The sequence below is a fragment of the Portunus trituberculatus genome, chromosome 43, assembly GCF_017591435.1.
Source record: "Portunus trituberculatus isolate SZX2019 chromosome 43, ASM1759143v1, whole genome shotgun sequence".
Taxonomy (NCBI): Eukaryota; Metazoa; Arthropoda; class Malacostraca; order Decapoda; family Portunidae; genus Portunus; species Portunus trituberculatus.
Genome location: NC_059297.1, coordinates 979230 through 994763, shown reverse-complemented (window position 1 = coordinate 994763; position 15534 = coordinate 979230). Strand labels below are relative to the sequence as shown.

General features: G+C 44.3%; 1 protein-coding gene across 2 annotated transcripts in view; it reads right to left on the bottom strand.

The window, feature by feature from the left end:
• The window catches only part of LOC123518049 (condensin-2 complex subunit D3-like), a 135697-nt gene that overhangs the window by 90669 nt on the left and 29494 nt on the right, over positions 1 to 15534 (bottom strand). The window lies entirely within an intron of this gene.

Here is a 15534-nt window from a genome sequence, read left to right as displayed (position 1 = left end):
TCTATCATTATCTTTTTACATGTATGCAAGGTAAGAGTGTTTAAAGATAGTGGAATTTCAATTGTAAGAAAGTGTGTCTTACCTCAAGAAGTAATGGCATTACACTAAAGAAGGCAGTAGAGCTTGCCTGTGTCAAGATCAAGATCACAAACACATACCGCATATGTTTTGGTTCATACAATGCGTTTACATGCCTGTATTGGACGATCCTATAACTCCACAAGAAGTGACTGACCAGATAAGGAGACTAAAGAGTAATAAAGCCTCTGGGCCAGATGGTTTATCCCCTGGAATTTTAAGAGATTATCACTTCCCTGGATACTATGTCTAGTCACTTTGTTTAATGTGATTTTCGGATCTAATACATATCCTTCAAACTGGATGACAGCAAAAGTGTTCATGATATTCAAGTGTGGTTTATGCAGCCAAGTATCCAATTATAGAGGAATCAGTGTGATACTGTATTGCAAAGCTATACGACATGATCCTGTGTAAAAGACTGAGTGAGTGGTTCTGTCCATATCATAAGCAGGCAGGGGCCCAGACTGGCAGAGGCTGCCTAGAAAACATTGTAGCATTAGGCCTGTTTACTGATCTAGCAAGAAAGAAAAATATTAAACTGTTTGTAACTTTTGTAGATTTTGAAAAGGCATATGACAGAGTTCGACGTGATGTTCTTTTCTGGCATTAAAAAGACTTGGATGTGGCAAGACTATGCTGTTGTCAATTACAGCAATGTATAGTGACTAACTGTGTAATCGGTACTGCCCTTGTTACTGTCTCCATTGGTGTACAGCAGGGTTCTCCAATCTCCTGTCTGCTGTTTGTCCTCTATGTCAACGATCTCATTCATATGATTAAGCAAGGCTGTGGCTACGACGGGTTTTTGGGCTGGTTGCATATACTTAGCTTAATGGATGATACTGTACTATTATCTACATCTAAACATTCAACGATTTGTAAACTCGAGATGCTCAGTAGGTTTTGTACAACAAGTGGAATGAAGATAAATAACAGCAAAACTAAGTTCTTCGTTACAAATGGCACTCAGGATGACAAACAACAGATGGTGGTTGACGACATAGTAGTTGAGGCTTGTGAGCGGTACGAATACCTAGGCAGTCCCTTCACTGCCAATGGCTCTTCCTCCACGACAGTGAAGGTACACGCAGAAAATAAAATATGCCATGTACTTACATTTATTACTTTTGCAAACAAGAACAGTGATATTCCTTTTTACATCAAGCAAAAAGTTTTTGAAGCGGCGTTAACATCTTCCTTGTTGTACGGCTGTGAATCGTGGCTAAATGGTGACATAAAACCAGTCAATAGATTATACATGTGGTGCATTAAGCAGTTGTTGGGGGTGAGACGGACAACATGCAATGATCTGTGTTTATTGGACTTAGGATACCCTCCTCTACGTGCATTTATTCTTAGCAAACAACGTAATTTTTTCCCGATCAAGTGGAGGGAGAGACACTTAATGGAAGATGATCCTTTAGCTCATTCGATCAGTACAATATTTACTTATAATCACAACACGTCTCGCTATATCCATGACTTACTAGAAAACGAGGTAGATGATGTACACATTGCTCTGATGGATTTGAAACAAAAATCGTCAAACTCATCATCAAATAGAATTCAACTTTATTGTTCCCTAAATCCAAGTCTTGTAACACATGACATATATAAATTGAAGGCAGGTGTAAGAGAGACAGAGCGAATATCATGGTCTAGGTTGTGTTTAAGCGCTTACTCCCTTGCTGTGGAGGAAGGGCGTTGGAACAGGCGAGGGAGAGGCAGGTTACCAATGGAGGAGCGGCTTTGTAGGTGTGGAAATATTCAAACAGAGAAACATGTTATAGAACAGTGTGCAATGTCTACCCAGCTAAGACAGCAGTTCGGTATTACTACCATGGAAAACTTCTTTGTAAATAGGACAGATCATAAAATTGTATGTCATGCTATTCATGAAATTTTGAACCTATATGCCTAATTGTGTTAGAATATGCCAGCTACTATGGGTGTCGTATGTTTAACCCCTTCAATACGGTGACGCCTATGTCGGCGTCATGAAGCCCCAGTAGAATATACGGTGATGCCTACGTAGACGTCATATTTCTTTTCTGAGCTTTCTTCAGTTCAGTTGTCCCGTATAGTGTGTTGGATACCAACTACACACGCCGTATGCTGTCCTTGAAATCCTAGTGCTCCTCCCACCATCCTTGTCTCCACCAATCACTAAAGATAAGCTACATGCGTCCCGTTTTGTGTCTAAAATTACCCAATGGCATAGACTGTTCCCATCTCTCTCTCTCTCTCTCTCTCTCTCTCTCTCTCTCTCTCTCTCTCTCTCTCTCTCTCTCCCATCTCCCATCTCCCTTTCCTCCTCCCCTCTCCTCTCAAAGATAAGTTACATGCGTCCGCCTTGGAACATTTGTGGCACACACACACACACACACACACACACACACACACACACACACACACACACACACACACACACACACACACACACACACTCACACACACACACACACACACACACACACACACACACACACACACACACACACACACACACAAATACAAAACAAAAATTTTCTAATTTTCTCTCTCTCTCTCTCTCTCTCTCTCTTTTTCTCCGAAGAGAGAAGCGTCCACTTTCCTCTTCGAAGGCGATATAATGACTAAAAAATAGCAGCATAATACACAAAGATGACAAGTATGACAAGCTTGCATGAGTTTCCCGTGCTCGGGCGCGCAGCACTACCACCCGTATATCATACAGGCGGGCTTTTTTAACATCCGGCGCGAAGGGGTTAAGTCATTATATAATAAGTATTTTTCATTTGGACCATAATTAACATATTATGTTGTGGTGATGATGGTTTACCTTTGGTTTCGGTATTTTTTAGAAATTTGTGACATGTGATTCTGTGGTCAATAAATAATCTATCTATCTATCGTGGTGCATGGTCACTTAGCAAATTCTTCCTGACTGATGTCATTTTATGTGAATTACCAGTAAGCATGTCCTATTATATATTGGTACCTTGAGAGAAAGAGTTGTCTTGTGGTGTAGTACCTTTCATCACTTTGTTTACATCTGCGAAGATGTCTGGGGTTTGATTTTTGAGCCTTTGTTACCGTCAACCACTGTCTCAATACTGAATCTTGGCCTCATAAGACATAGGGTCATTTTCTGAGACCTTTTTTGAAGAAAAAGGTACATCTTATGAACTGTCAGATATAATGCCTAATGGAGTAGGCAGTAGTCACCTGCCGCCCGGTGGAATACTCCAGGAGAGGTACTTACGGGGATGTAGGCAGTGCTGCAGACTGAGTGATTCCCCGTGTCCTCTCTTCCCGGTTCCCTTTGTGGTCTCATTTATACAATTGAGCAGCTGCAGCCTGCCCTCTAAAGACAACTTCTACTACTTCCTACAGTACACTACAACACCTTACACTTTTACACTCTCTTCAAATCAAAATTTAATAATGGCTTCACCACGCCCTGCCTCGGAGTCCCCTCTGGGAGGGACCATAAATGTCCCCAGGTCGGACTGCCCTCTGCTGTCGACCTTGGGTGTCTTGACACTTCATCTAATACTTTCACTATCAATTTCTGCAACATTCGTGGCCTTCGTTCTAATTTTCAATCTGTGGAACACCACCTCTCCTCTACTAAACCTCATCTTCTCTTCCTAACCGAAACACAGTTGTCTGTGACTACTGACAGCAGCCCCTTTTCTGTTCCCTCCTACTTGCTCTATCCTCATTTTCAATCCAAAGCTGGATGTTGCGCATACGTGCGTAACGACACCACTTGCTCTCGTGCCCACAATCTTGAATCTTCAGAATTTTCTACCATCTGGCTAAGACTTCAATGTCACTCTCTAACTAAATTCATCTGTGCTGTATACCTCTCACCTAATTCCTCTGACTATGTAAAATTCTTTGACTATTTGACTTCCAAGGTGGAGCACATCTTATCTCACTTTCCTTTTGCTGAGATCTCCATTTTAGGGATTTCAATGTTCACCACCAGCTTTGGCTTTCATCTTCTTTCACTGACCAACCTGGTGAACAAACCTTCAACTTTGCTATCCTTCATGACCTAGAGCAGCTAGTGAAGTTCCCTACCCGTATTCCTGACCGCCTTGGAGACACGCCCAACATTCTTGATCTTTTCCTAACCTCCAACCCTTCTGCTTACTCTGTTAAACTTTCCTCTCCGTTGGGCTCCTCCGACCACAATCTAATTTCCGTTACCAGTTCTATCACTCCAGTGCAGCCTCAGGACCCGCCTAAGCGGAGGTGCTTCTGGCATTTTAACTCTGCTAAGTGGGAGGAACTAAGGCAGTACTATTCTGATTTCCTTGGGATGATTATTGTTTTCATGTCAGAGATCCTTCTCTTTGTGCCGAGCGCATAACAGAGGTGATTATCTCTGGCATGGAGCTATACATTCCTCATACTTTCTCTAACCCTAAAGCTAAAAAGCCTTGGTTTAACTCTGCTTGTTCTCGTGCTGTCAATGATAGAGAGGCGGCTCACAAACGGTTCCGTAGCCATCCAACTGCTGAAACTCATGCCCTATATATTTCTGCCCGTAATCATGCCAAATCTATTCTCCAACTTACTAAAAACTCTTTCATCAATAGAAAATGTCAAAGTCTTTCCAATTCTAACTCCTCTCGAGATTTCTGGCATCTAGCCAATAATATCTCTAACAACTTTACTTCTTCGTCTTTCCCTCCTTTACTTCATCCAGATGGCTCTACAGCTGTCTCTTCTTTTCTAAAGCTGAACTCTTCGCTCAAACCTTTGCTACCAACTCAACTTTGGATGATTCTGGGCATATTCCTCCTACTCCTCCACCCTCTGACTACTTCATCCCTAAAATTAAAATTCTTTATAAAGACGTTTTCCTGGCCCTCTCTGGCCTTGATTCTCGGAAGGCTTACGGTCCGGATGGAGTCCCTCCTGTTGTTCTCAAAACTGTGCTTCCGAACTCGCTCACTGCCTGGTCAAACTCTTTCATCTGTGTCTCTACTTCTATTTATCCTTCTTGCTGGAAGTTTGCTCACATTCAACCTGTCCCTAAAAAGGTGACCACTCCAATCCTTCTAACTACCGCCCTATAGCTTTGATTTCCTGCCTTTCTAAAGCCTTTGAGTCTATCCTTAATAGGAAGATAATGAGGCATCTATCAGCTCACAACCTTCTCTCTGATTGCCAGTATGGTTTCCGTAAAGGCAGATCTACTGGTGATCTTCTTACTTTCCTAACTGAATCTTGGTCATCCTCTTTTAGGGACTTCGGTGAAACCTTTGCTGTCGGCCTTGACATATCGAAAGCCTTCGATAGAGTCTGGCACAAATCTTTAATTTCTAAACTACCCTCCTACGGATTCTATCCTTCTCTCTGTACCTTCATCTCCAGTTTCCTTTCCGATCGTTCTATTGCTGCTGTAGTAGACGGTCACTGTTCTTCCCTAAAACTATCAACAGTGGTGTTCCACAGGGTTCTGTCCTATCACCCACTCTCTTTCTATTATTCATCAATGATCTCCTAAATCTGACTCAATGCCCTATCCACTCCTATGCTGATGATACCACCCTGCATTATTCAACAGCGTTCAACAGACGCCCAACCCAACAACAATTAAATGACTCAAGGCGAGATGCTATAGGACGCCTAACTTCTGATCTTTCACTTGTTTCTGATTGGGGCAGAGAAAACCTGGTTTTGTTCAATGCCTCAAAAACTCAATTTCTACAACTATCTACTCGACATAACCTTCCAGACAACTATCCTCTCTTCTTCAATAACACTCAACTTCCCTCTCCTCTACATTAAACACACTCGGTCTATCCTTCACTAAAAATCTAAACTGGAAATTTCACATCTCTACTCTTGCTAAATCAGCTTCCAAGAAGTTAGGTGTCCTATGGCGTCTTCGTCCATTTTTCTCCCTCCCAGCTGCTTGCTCTGTACAAGGGCCTTATCCGCCCGTGTATGGAGTATGGCTCTCATGTCTGGGGGATCCACACACAGCTTTACTAAACAAGGTGGAATCTAAAGCTTTTCGTCTTATCAACTCTTCTCCTCTAACTGACTGTCTTGATTCTTTAAGTCACCGCCGCAATGTTGCATCTTTATCTGTCTTCTACCGCTGTTTTCATGCTGTCTGCTCTTCTGAACTTGCTAACTGCATGCCTTCCCCTCCTGCGGCCTCGCTGCACAAGACTCTCTACTTCTTCTCATCCCTATTCTGTCCATCTTCCTAATGCAAGAGTTAACCAGTATCTTCACTCCTTCATTCCCTACACTGGTAAACTCTGGAACTCTCTACCTGTGTCTGTATTTCCACCTGCCTATGACTTAAACTCTTTCAAAAGAGGAGTGTCAAGACACCTCTTACGTTAACTGGACCCTCCTTTTAGATTTTTTTGTGTTTTTTTTCTCTTTCTACTTTCCTCTTAACAGGGCCTGGCAACCAGCGGGATTTTTTTTTTCCAACACTTTGTTTGCCCTTGGCCAGTGCCCTTGTAATGTAAAAAAAAAAAAAAAAAAAAAAATGTATATAGACTCTGCCGCAATACCGAACAAGTGACATCTATAAATAGACTGATGCAAAACTGAAACAGTGACATCTATAAAATAGACTATGCCACAAAGCTGAACAAACAACTGAATCTATACTCAAATGTTACTTAAGTTTGACTGTATGTATGTCAATATATTTATATGAATGTTAAGAGGTACTCATATCCAGGACTTGTGACCTGGATGTAATTTACTTCCCCTTTTCTTCATATTTTTTCATATTTTTAAGCAATGCAGCTGGCATTTGGAACAGTACTTTACTCCTTGACATGATACTCAAAATAAAAAAAAATTCTTAAAAAATACAAAAATTCTGAATATTACCGTATTTGATGGCTCATAAAACGCCTGGGCTTATAAGACACACCAAGTTTTGGCAGACATTGAAATGAAAAAAAAAAAGTAAATAAGTGGGTTTAATTAAGGCCTGAATATGAATTGAAGGATTTCACCTGACATTTTTTTTTTTTTTTTTTTACATTACAAGGGCACTGGCCAAGGGAAAACAAAGTTGGAAAAAAAAAAATCCCGCTGGTTGCCAGGCCCTGTTAAGAGGAATAGTATAAAGAGAAAAAACAAAAAAATCTAAAAGGAGGGTCCAGTTAACGTAAGAGGTGTCTTGACACTCCTCTTTGAAAGAGTTTAAGTCATAGGCAGGTGGAAATACAGACACAGGTAGAGAGTTCCAGAGTTTACCAGTGTAGGGAATGAAGGAGTGAAGATACTGGTTAACTCTTGCATTAGGAAGATGGACAGAATAGGGATGAGAAGAAGTAGAGAGTCTTGTGCAGCGAGGCCGCAGGAGGGGGGAAGGCATGCAGTTAGCAAGTTCAGAAGAGCAGACAGCATGAAAACAGCGGTAGAAGACAGATAAAGATGCAACATTGCGGCGGTGACTTAAAGAATCAAGACAGTCAGTTAGAGGAGAAGAGTTGATAAGACGAAAAGCTTTAGATTCCACCTTGTTTAGTAAAGCTGTGTGTGGATCCCCCCCAGACATGAGAGCCATATTCCATACACGGGCGGATAAGGCCCTTGTACAGAGCAAGCAGCTGGGAGGGAGAGAAAATGGACGAAGACGCCATAGGACACCTAACTTCTTGGAAGCTGATTTAGCAAGAGTAGAGATGTGAAATTTCCAGTTTAGATTTTTAGTGAAGGATAGACCGAGTGTGTTTAATGTAGAGGAGAGGGAAGTTGAGTGTTATTGAAGAAGAGAGGATAGTTGTCTGGAAGGTTATGTCGAGTAGATAGTTGTAGAAATTGAGTTTTGAGGCATTGAACAAAACCAGGTTTTCTGCCCCAATCAGAAACAAGTGAAAGATCAGAAGTTAGGCGTCCTATAGCATCTCGCCTTGAGTCATTTAATTGTTGTTGGGTTGGGCGTCTGTTGAACGCTGTTGAATAATGCAGGTGGTATCATCAGCATAGGAGTGGATAGGGCATTGAGTCAGATTTAGGAGATCATTGATGAATAATAGAAAGAGAGTGGGTGATAGGACAGAACCCTGTGGAACACCACTGTTGATAGTTTTAGGGAAGAACAGTGACCGTCTACTACAGCAGCAATAGAACGATCGGAAAGGAAACTGGAGATGAAGGTACAGAGAGAAGGATAGAATCCGTAGGAGGGTAGTTTAGAAATTAAAGATTTGTGCCAGACTCTATCGAAGGCTTTCGATATGTCAAGGCCGACAGCAAAGGTTTCACCGAAGTCCCTAAAAGAGGATGACCAAGATTCAGTTAGGAAAGTAAGAAGATCACCAGTAGATCTGCCTTTACGGAAACCATACTGGCAATCAGAGAGAAGGTTGTGAGCTGATAGATGCCTCATTATCTTCCTATTAAGGATAGACTCAAAGGCTTTAGAAAGGCAGGAAATCAAAGCTATAGGGCGGTAGTTAGAAGGATTGGAGTGGTCACCTTTTTAGGGACAGGTTGAATGTGAGCAAACTTCCAGCAAGAAGGATAAATAGAAGTAGAGAGACACAGATGAAAGAGTTTGACCAGGCAGTGAGCGAGTTCGAAGCACAGTTTTTGAGAACAACAGGAGGGACTCCATCCGGACCGTAAGCCTTCCGAGAATCAAGGCCAGAGAGGGCCAGGAAAACGTCTTTATAAAGAATTTTAATTTTAGGGATGAAGTAGTCAGAGGGTGGAGGAGTAGGAGGAATATGCCCAGAATCATCCAAAGTTGAGTTGGTAGCAAAGGTTTGAGCGAAGAGTTCAGCTTGCAGACTCACATGTATTCAAATTATTAGATCCCAGTATTTTGTATTTAAAACTTTAAAATTTGCTACTAGTCTACATACCTATCTTGCTGTGAGATATAAACTTGTGCCTAGCTGGAATATAGTATCAGCACTAACTGTGAAAGATTACAGGCCTAATAATCACAATTTTTCTTTTTTCATCATTTCTTTTTACATACTGTATATGTAAGGTAAGAATGTTACATGATAGTGCAATTTTAATTGTGTGAAAATGTGTCTTACCTCAAGGAGTAACACTGTAAAGAACCTAGTAAGTCTTACCCCATGCTTAATCCCTCCATTCCCACAGCAAACTTACACCATGTTTAACAGCTCAAGGAAAAGAAACAAAAGAAATACTTGAGGTGCCCTTTCTCATTTCCTTTGAGAAGACACCCAGCCGGTTTCTACTCCCAGGTACCACCCATCAGGCCAATTCCCTATTTGCCTCTAGCCTTAAAGGTCATAGAGGGGAGGGAGGAAAGGAAACTCAATTATAATTAACAAGTATGGATAAGTATGTAGATAAAAATGGATTTTACATTAAAAATCCTATTTGTTATTACACATACTACTATCCATAATTATTAATCATTGCTTAAGAACTTAATCCCAAGTATAGGAGGGACGGTGACCTCAACCCTAAAAACAACTTTCACTCCCTAAGGCATACACTCTTACAAACCTAATACTTACAAGGCAAAGGCCATATCCTGAGGAGGGTGCAGCACTTGTATCCAATGACAAAGGGACAAAACCAGAGGAGTGAGAGGAGCATCACAAATCTCACTACAAGAATGCTCCAATGACCCTGAACCCCACAGAGGACAATACACAGAACCGTATGTATAAGGAACCCAAAAGAAAAATTATTGATTTATCCTGAAAGCTAACACAACATGGCCAAGAGAAAAGGTATCCAAATACCAATGAGTAATATCCCTGAGATAATAAGAAGCAAAAGTGGACATACTCTTCCAGGTTCTTGCCCGAAGAATGGCAGGAATATTCCGAATCTTCTTGAACAAGAGTCATCGCCACTGCTCTAACTTCATGTGCCTTCAATCGAACCAAGCGGTGGCATAGTGGATAAGGTGGTGAGCGTGGGATCGGGCAGACGTCCACACGTAGGTTCGAATCCCACCACATGCAGCCTTAAAACACTTTGCCATTTGTCGAGTGGTTTAAAGTTACCTACATATCACCATGATACCCAGGTTCTAGATGGTTACACTCAAGATGAGCTTGGGCGGTGATATGGGCCCTAATATAGGTACCACTATAAATAAAATTGCCTGCGCCACTAATGGGCAGAAGCTGAACAGCACTTCCCATACACTCTTCAAGTGTGCCTACATGCACTATAGGCCTTATCGTAAAAAAAAAATAAATAAATAAAAAAAAAAAAAAAAAAAAGTCCTCAGAAACATCCTCATGTGCACTCTGGATAACCTGACATATCCAGTGAGAAAATAGTACAAAGGTGCACCATACGCCGAGGTTCAGTAACAGTCACATCTAGGATGACAACCCCTGGTCATATGAAGGTACTCCCTGACTGCTCTGACTGGGCATGAAAGCCAGTCCCTCCAAAAGAGCAGGAATGGTGAAGTCAGACTGAGATTCATCCCCTGGGAGTTGAGTATTCACTAGGAAATCAGGGGCTAAAGAAAACGTCATAGAAGACCAACCCTTAAAGTGAAGAACTTCCGATGAAAGCCCATGCAGTTCCCTAACTCAATGAGTAGATGCTAAAGTCAAGAGAAAAAAAAGACTTTAGTGTAACATTCCTCAATGAATCCAAATAAAGAGGCTCATAAGGGGACTTCATTAACGAACATAAAACTAAGGAAGAATCCCACACATGAATGTGTGGTGAATGGGGAGGAGCCGACTTGGCAAATCCCTGAAGCAGAGATGACAGATCCAAATCCTGTGAGATATCCAAGCCAGCCTCCTGGAAAATGGGGGGTAAAGCTGAATGATACCCCCTAATGGATGGCATGGACAAATGCTTTATGTCCCAAAGAAAAATTAAAAAGTCCGCTAAGTCCGCTTTCTTCGGCTGGGTACCAGGTCTGACTTGGGCAGATTGATCTGAATACCCAAATGAGCACACAACCACAAAACAGCACAGATGGTGCCAATGCACCCTTGGAGAGTGGGCCTGTGACCAGCCAATTGTCCAGGTAATGGTGTAGGGAGATATCGTGTCGATGAGCCCATGAAGACACTGGCGCCATCATCTTGGTGAAGACCTGCAGGACGGCGGTGAGGCCAAAACAAAGAACTTTTAACTGAAAAACCTTGCCTCACCAAACAAAATACAGGTACAGTGTACTTGCGAGAACAAGGGTGGATTGGAACTTGGAAATACGCATCCCTCAAATCCAGTGACACCTTCCAATTCCCTACATTCATGGACTCCAAAACTGACACCACCATCTCCATCCTGAAGGGGCTGATCACTAAAACTTGTTCAAAGCTGAGAGGTCGAACACAGGTCTCCAACCCCGTTACCTTGGGAACGAGGAACAGACAGGCATAAAAGCCTTCTTCTAGCTTGCCTACCACAAGCTCTATGGTCTCTTTGTTCAGTAAGTCCAAGGTCATATGATGATCCAACCTCACTGCATAACTCTCAAATTCTATGGGTCTGGCAGACAAAGGAGGGGGATGCAAAAATGGGAGAACATACCCATAATGCAGTCTTCACTACCCACTCTCTTGCACCAACCTCCATTCACTCTCTCCAGTGCTGCTGCAGGCAAGTGCCCACAGGCACAGGAAAGCAAACAACTTCCCTATCGAAATCTACTCTGACCATGGGATCCTCCACTGCAAGAACCCCTGGCCTGAAAGGCCTGGGGACAGGAGCCAACAAAGAGGCACTAAGAAACGCATCCTTCCTCGTCTACCCTTTTTACCTTGCTCCCACAGGGTGCAGAGGCTGAACCCTGAAAAGAAGAAGCCAACCGCCATACCACAGAAGAGAGTGCACATTGTTGAGAAGCCAAGTGCTCATTGTCCTGCACCATGGCCACCACAACTGGGTCGAATAGCACATCAAAAGAGGGAGAAGAAAGAAGCTGGCACTTCTCCCTATCCGAAAAGGTACGAGGCAACAAATCCACTACAGCTTGCCTCCATAACATAAGGAGTCTACAACGTAGCTCCTCAACAGGATGAAGAATGTCCTTATTAGCCTTGGCCCATGCCAATAAAAATTCCAAAACATCCTGCTCTGTGATAGAAGCAGCACCAGCCCATGTAGCCAAAACCAGGTCTGTCCAAGAGGCAATGTCAGCCATGGAACCACACTTTCTACATTTGCACCAACAGGCGGGAGGAAACAGACCACCCAGCTCCTTATTAGTCGGAAGAGGAGTCAGTGAGGTCCCCTCAAGCAACTGAAAATTGACTGAGCAAGGCTTAGGCTCCCTCAGGAACCTCCATTGGACTTCCTCACAGACAGCTTGAGCCATAAGTGACCGTGGGAGAGTAAGTGAGAGGTTGAGTGCATCCAGAGAATGACCAACCACTCCCTCCATCCTCCTGCTGGTCACGGATAACCTTCGGCTCACGGGAGCCCGAGTTCAAGGCATGGTGCAAGTCCTGGTTAACGGCAGTAGCCTTCCTGGTCCAATACTGTGTACATCCTGGCAAACCTGCCTGAAGGATACCCAAGAGAAGCCGGCTTCCTGTCATTGGCCTTCAGGTAAGCATTGTTGGCTTGCTCCCTAAAGAACTGGAGGGGTTGAGCCCTAGCGAGGAGAATCGGCCCTCCCTGTGACTCAGGTGCACCAGCTCCGGCCGCAAGAGGACCCTCTTGCTCAAGCCTTTGGCCCCTCGCGTCCTCAAACACTGAATTGATGTAATCCATCATGCGATGGTACATGGAGGCCGATGGGGGCTGGGTCTCATCCTCCTCCAGCCCCCCGGGGATGTGGAGGGACGGGGCAGGTCCTGGAGACAAGGAGGCTGGGCTCTGCCACCCTGAACAAGAAGGCCGGGGGGAACCATGGAGTACCTGTCTATCAGTGCTATCCATGAGGAGAAGGTCACTATCCCGGAGACGGGCAGTCCGGGGGGTGCCTCCAGGAGCGGAGACGCCAGCCTCAGAGGGGAAGCGCACACCTCGAGGGGAGGGGAGGTCCTGGTGCCTCTCTGGTGTAAGACAGTGGGTTTGGTAGGACGTAGGGGGGTCGGCTGACTCTGAGCCCCTAGCGGCCGAAAGGACATAGGTGGCAGCCCGTGGAAAGGGCGTGGGCAAGCCACCTGGTAGGCGAAGGGGCAGAGCATCACCCTTGCCTGGGCCCTCACCCTGGGCCTTGTGGGAGGGGCCAGGAGCAGTGCACTGGTCCACCCTCTCCCTGTCCCCCCCCACCGACCGAGCCTGGGAAGGAGCCAGGGCACCGGTCACCACTGAGGTGGGGCGGGACTTCTTGATCCTTCTAGCGTCATCCTTAGGAGGATGAGAACGCTTGGAAGCCACCTCAAGCCCCCGGACAGCCCCCCCTGGCCCCCTGACTTGATGTGACTGCACACACCTTTTTGCATCAGGACTCTGGGGGGACAGGACACTGAACTTCATCAGGTCTCTGTCCGAGGATGAAGGGAGAGCTGAAAGAGGTGGGTCAGTAGCCAGGGAAGACACAGGGTTATGTAACTCTCCCAACCGTGAAGACACCAGGCTGTCAACAGAAGCAAGGAGTTGCTCCTGCCAGGATTCCAAAAACAAGGAAAGATCTATAGAGACTGGAGCCTTAGACCCCTGCTGAGATGCTGAATCATCAGCAGTGAGCTCATCCTGAGAAATTACACTGCCTGCCTGAAGGGCAACACCTCCAACAGAAATAGCAGAGGAGACCTGAGAGCTAGAATCCCCAGACATATGGCTCGTGTTACTGCTGATACCATACCGGATATGAGAGCCCTTAGACTTACCCTTTAAGTTAGCTTTAGACTCCCGCTTGCGCCTCAACCCGCATTGATACTTGTAGGCGGTAAGAATCTTATCCTTGCTCCAGCCAGAACACTCATCACACCTCTTACCTAGGCTGCAGAACTCCCTGCACTTGATACAGACCGAATGAGGATCATGGAGGACACTACCCAAGACCCTGGAACAGTCAGGCCTAGAGCAAATCCGCCTCGTGGGCTGTGGCAAAGGAGACGTAAAAACTGCAGAAGGACCGGCAGGGGCGTCCATATGGCTGGCCAAAACACCCTCCAATGACGGGAACAGACCGCCCCGGAGACACAGGAACATCACTAGAATCTTCCTCCATAGAAACAGGAGGAAAAAGAAGGCGAAAAAAAGGCGAGGAAGAAAGGAAGCAGCGGCGGAAATGCAGGTCTACTCGCTCTGCGCGCCGAGAAATAACTGACTGGTTGTCCACGCAGTGTGCTGGCGGCAGCAATGAGCACCGCGCTGCCAGGTGTAGCGCTAAAGCGAGCGGTTTCTCGGCGAAAAGGTATGTGGAGCAGTGAAACTGCTATATTTTGTATGAAAAACAGGTGTCTGTGACAGAAACTGGTATACTAACCAAATGGTTGATTGATGGTTATGTCATAGAAGACACAAAACACGGCAGGATATGTAAATTTAAAAGAAAAATAGAAGTAAGTTCCCATTATATATACCACCTTCGAGACAGATTAGCAGAGTAAACGAGACACTAATCATCAAACGATTGCCTGTGGGTGACACTGTAGCACCGGGGATAATAATACTAAGTTTTTAGTTTTTAAGGTGATGGCCTAGTGTAGCGACAAATGGTGCAGACAGATACACCCCATAGGAAGAGAGAGTAGCCAGCTCATGAATTAAAAGTATTAAATTCACTTGCTTTGTAATCAGAAGTTTAACAAATTTTTCACTCCAGTAAGTAGAGCTGTTCAGGAAAGTGTCTTTCAGTAATGTAACTTCATTAGTAATGGCAATCAAAATAACTTTTAGTCACTCTACACCAATCATAGTGGGGCAACTGACAAATGCTTGGGAGGGGGAGGAAGCAAGGCCCACTAGGGGGCTTGAGCATGGGAGAGACATTGGTATGAGATTCTCACAGTACTCTCCAATCCTTCACCTGAACAGGTCAGTACTCCCCGCTCTCATAAAAATTTAACGTAACTTTAATAAGAAATAGTGCTTATAGTCATATAATTTAATTACTATACAGTACCCTCCCGTCCTTCACCCGAGCAAATAGAAACGACTGCTCTCTCTCTTCCAGTGTGTCCACATGTGTGTGTAGTATATTTTTTATAGAAGATTTTGTAGGAATAGAGGAAAGCAAAATTATTAATTCCTGGCAGTGGAGGGTGAAGTGAAGAGGGGGGGGGGATTGTCACCCACTATGGTACATCCTCAAACCCCGCTTTTCTTCTCATGTGTAACTAGGTTCCCAAAGACAATGTTAAGGGTGTGTGTTCAAGGAAGTGACACCATGTGGCACACTTCTCTCTGTTAAAGATACACTGCGGCCTCAAAGACGAGTAAGTGTTTTCTTGTTTCTTTCCATGAGCTGTGAAGCCACGTGAGCCACAGCACAAGTGGAAAGCCACGTGTGTCACTGCTGCTCAATTGCGAGGCTGCGAAATTAATTATGTGTAATTTCTTTATTCTGCATTGTATTTTGTAGTGAGTGAGTGTATC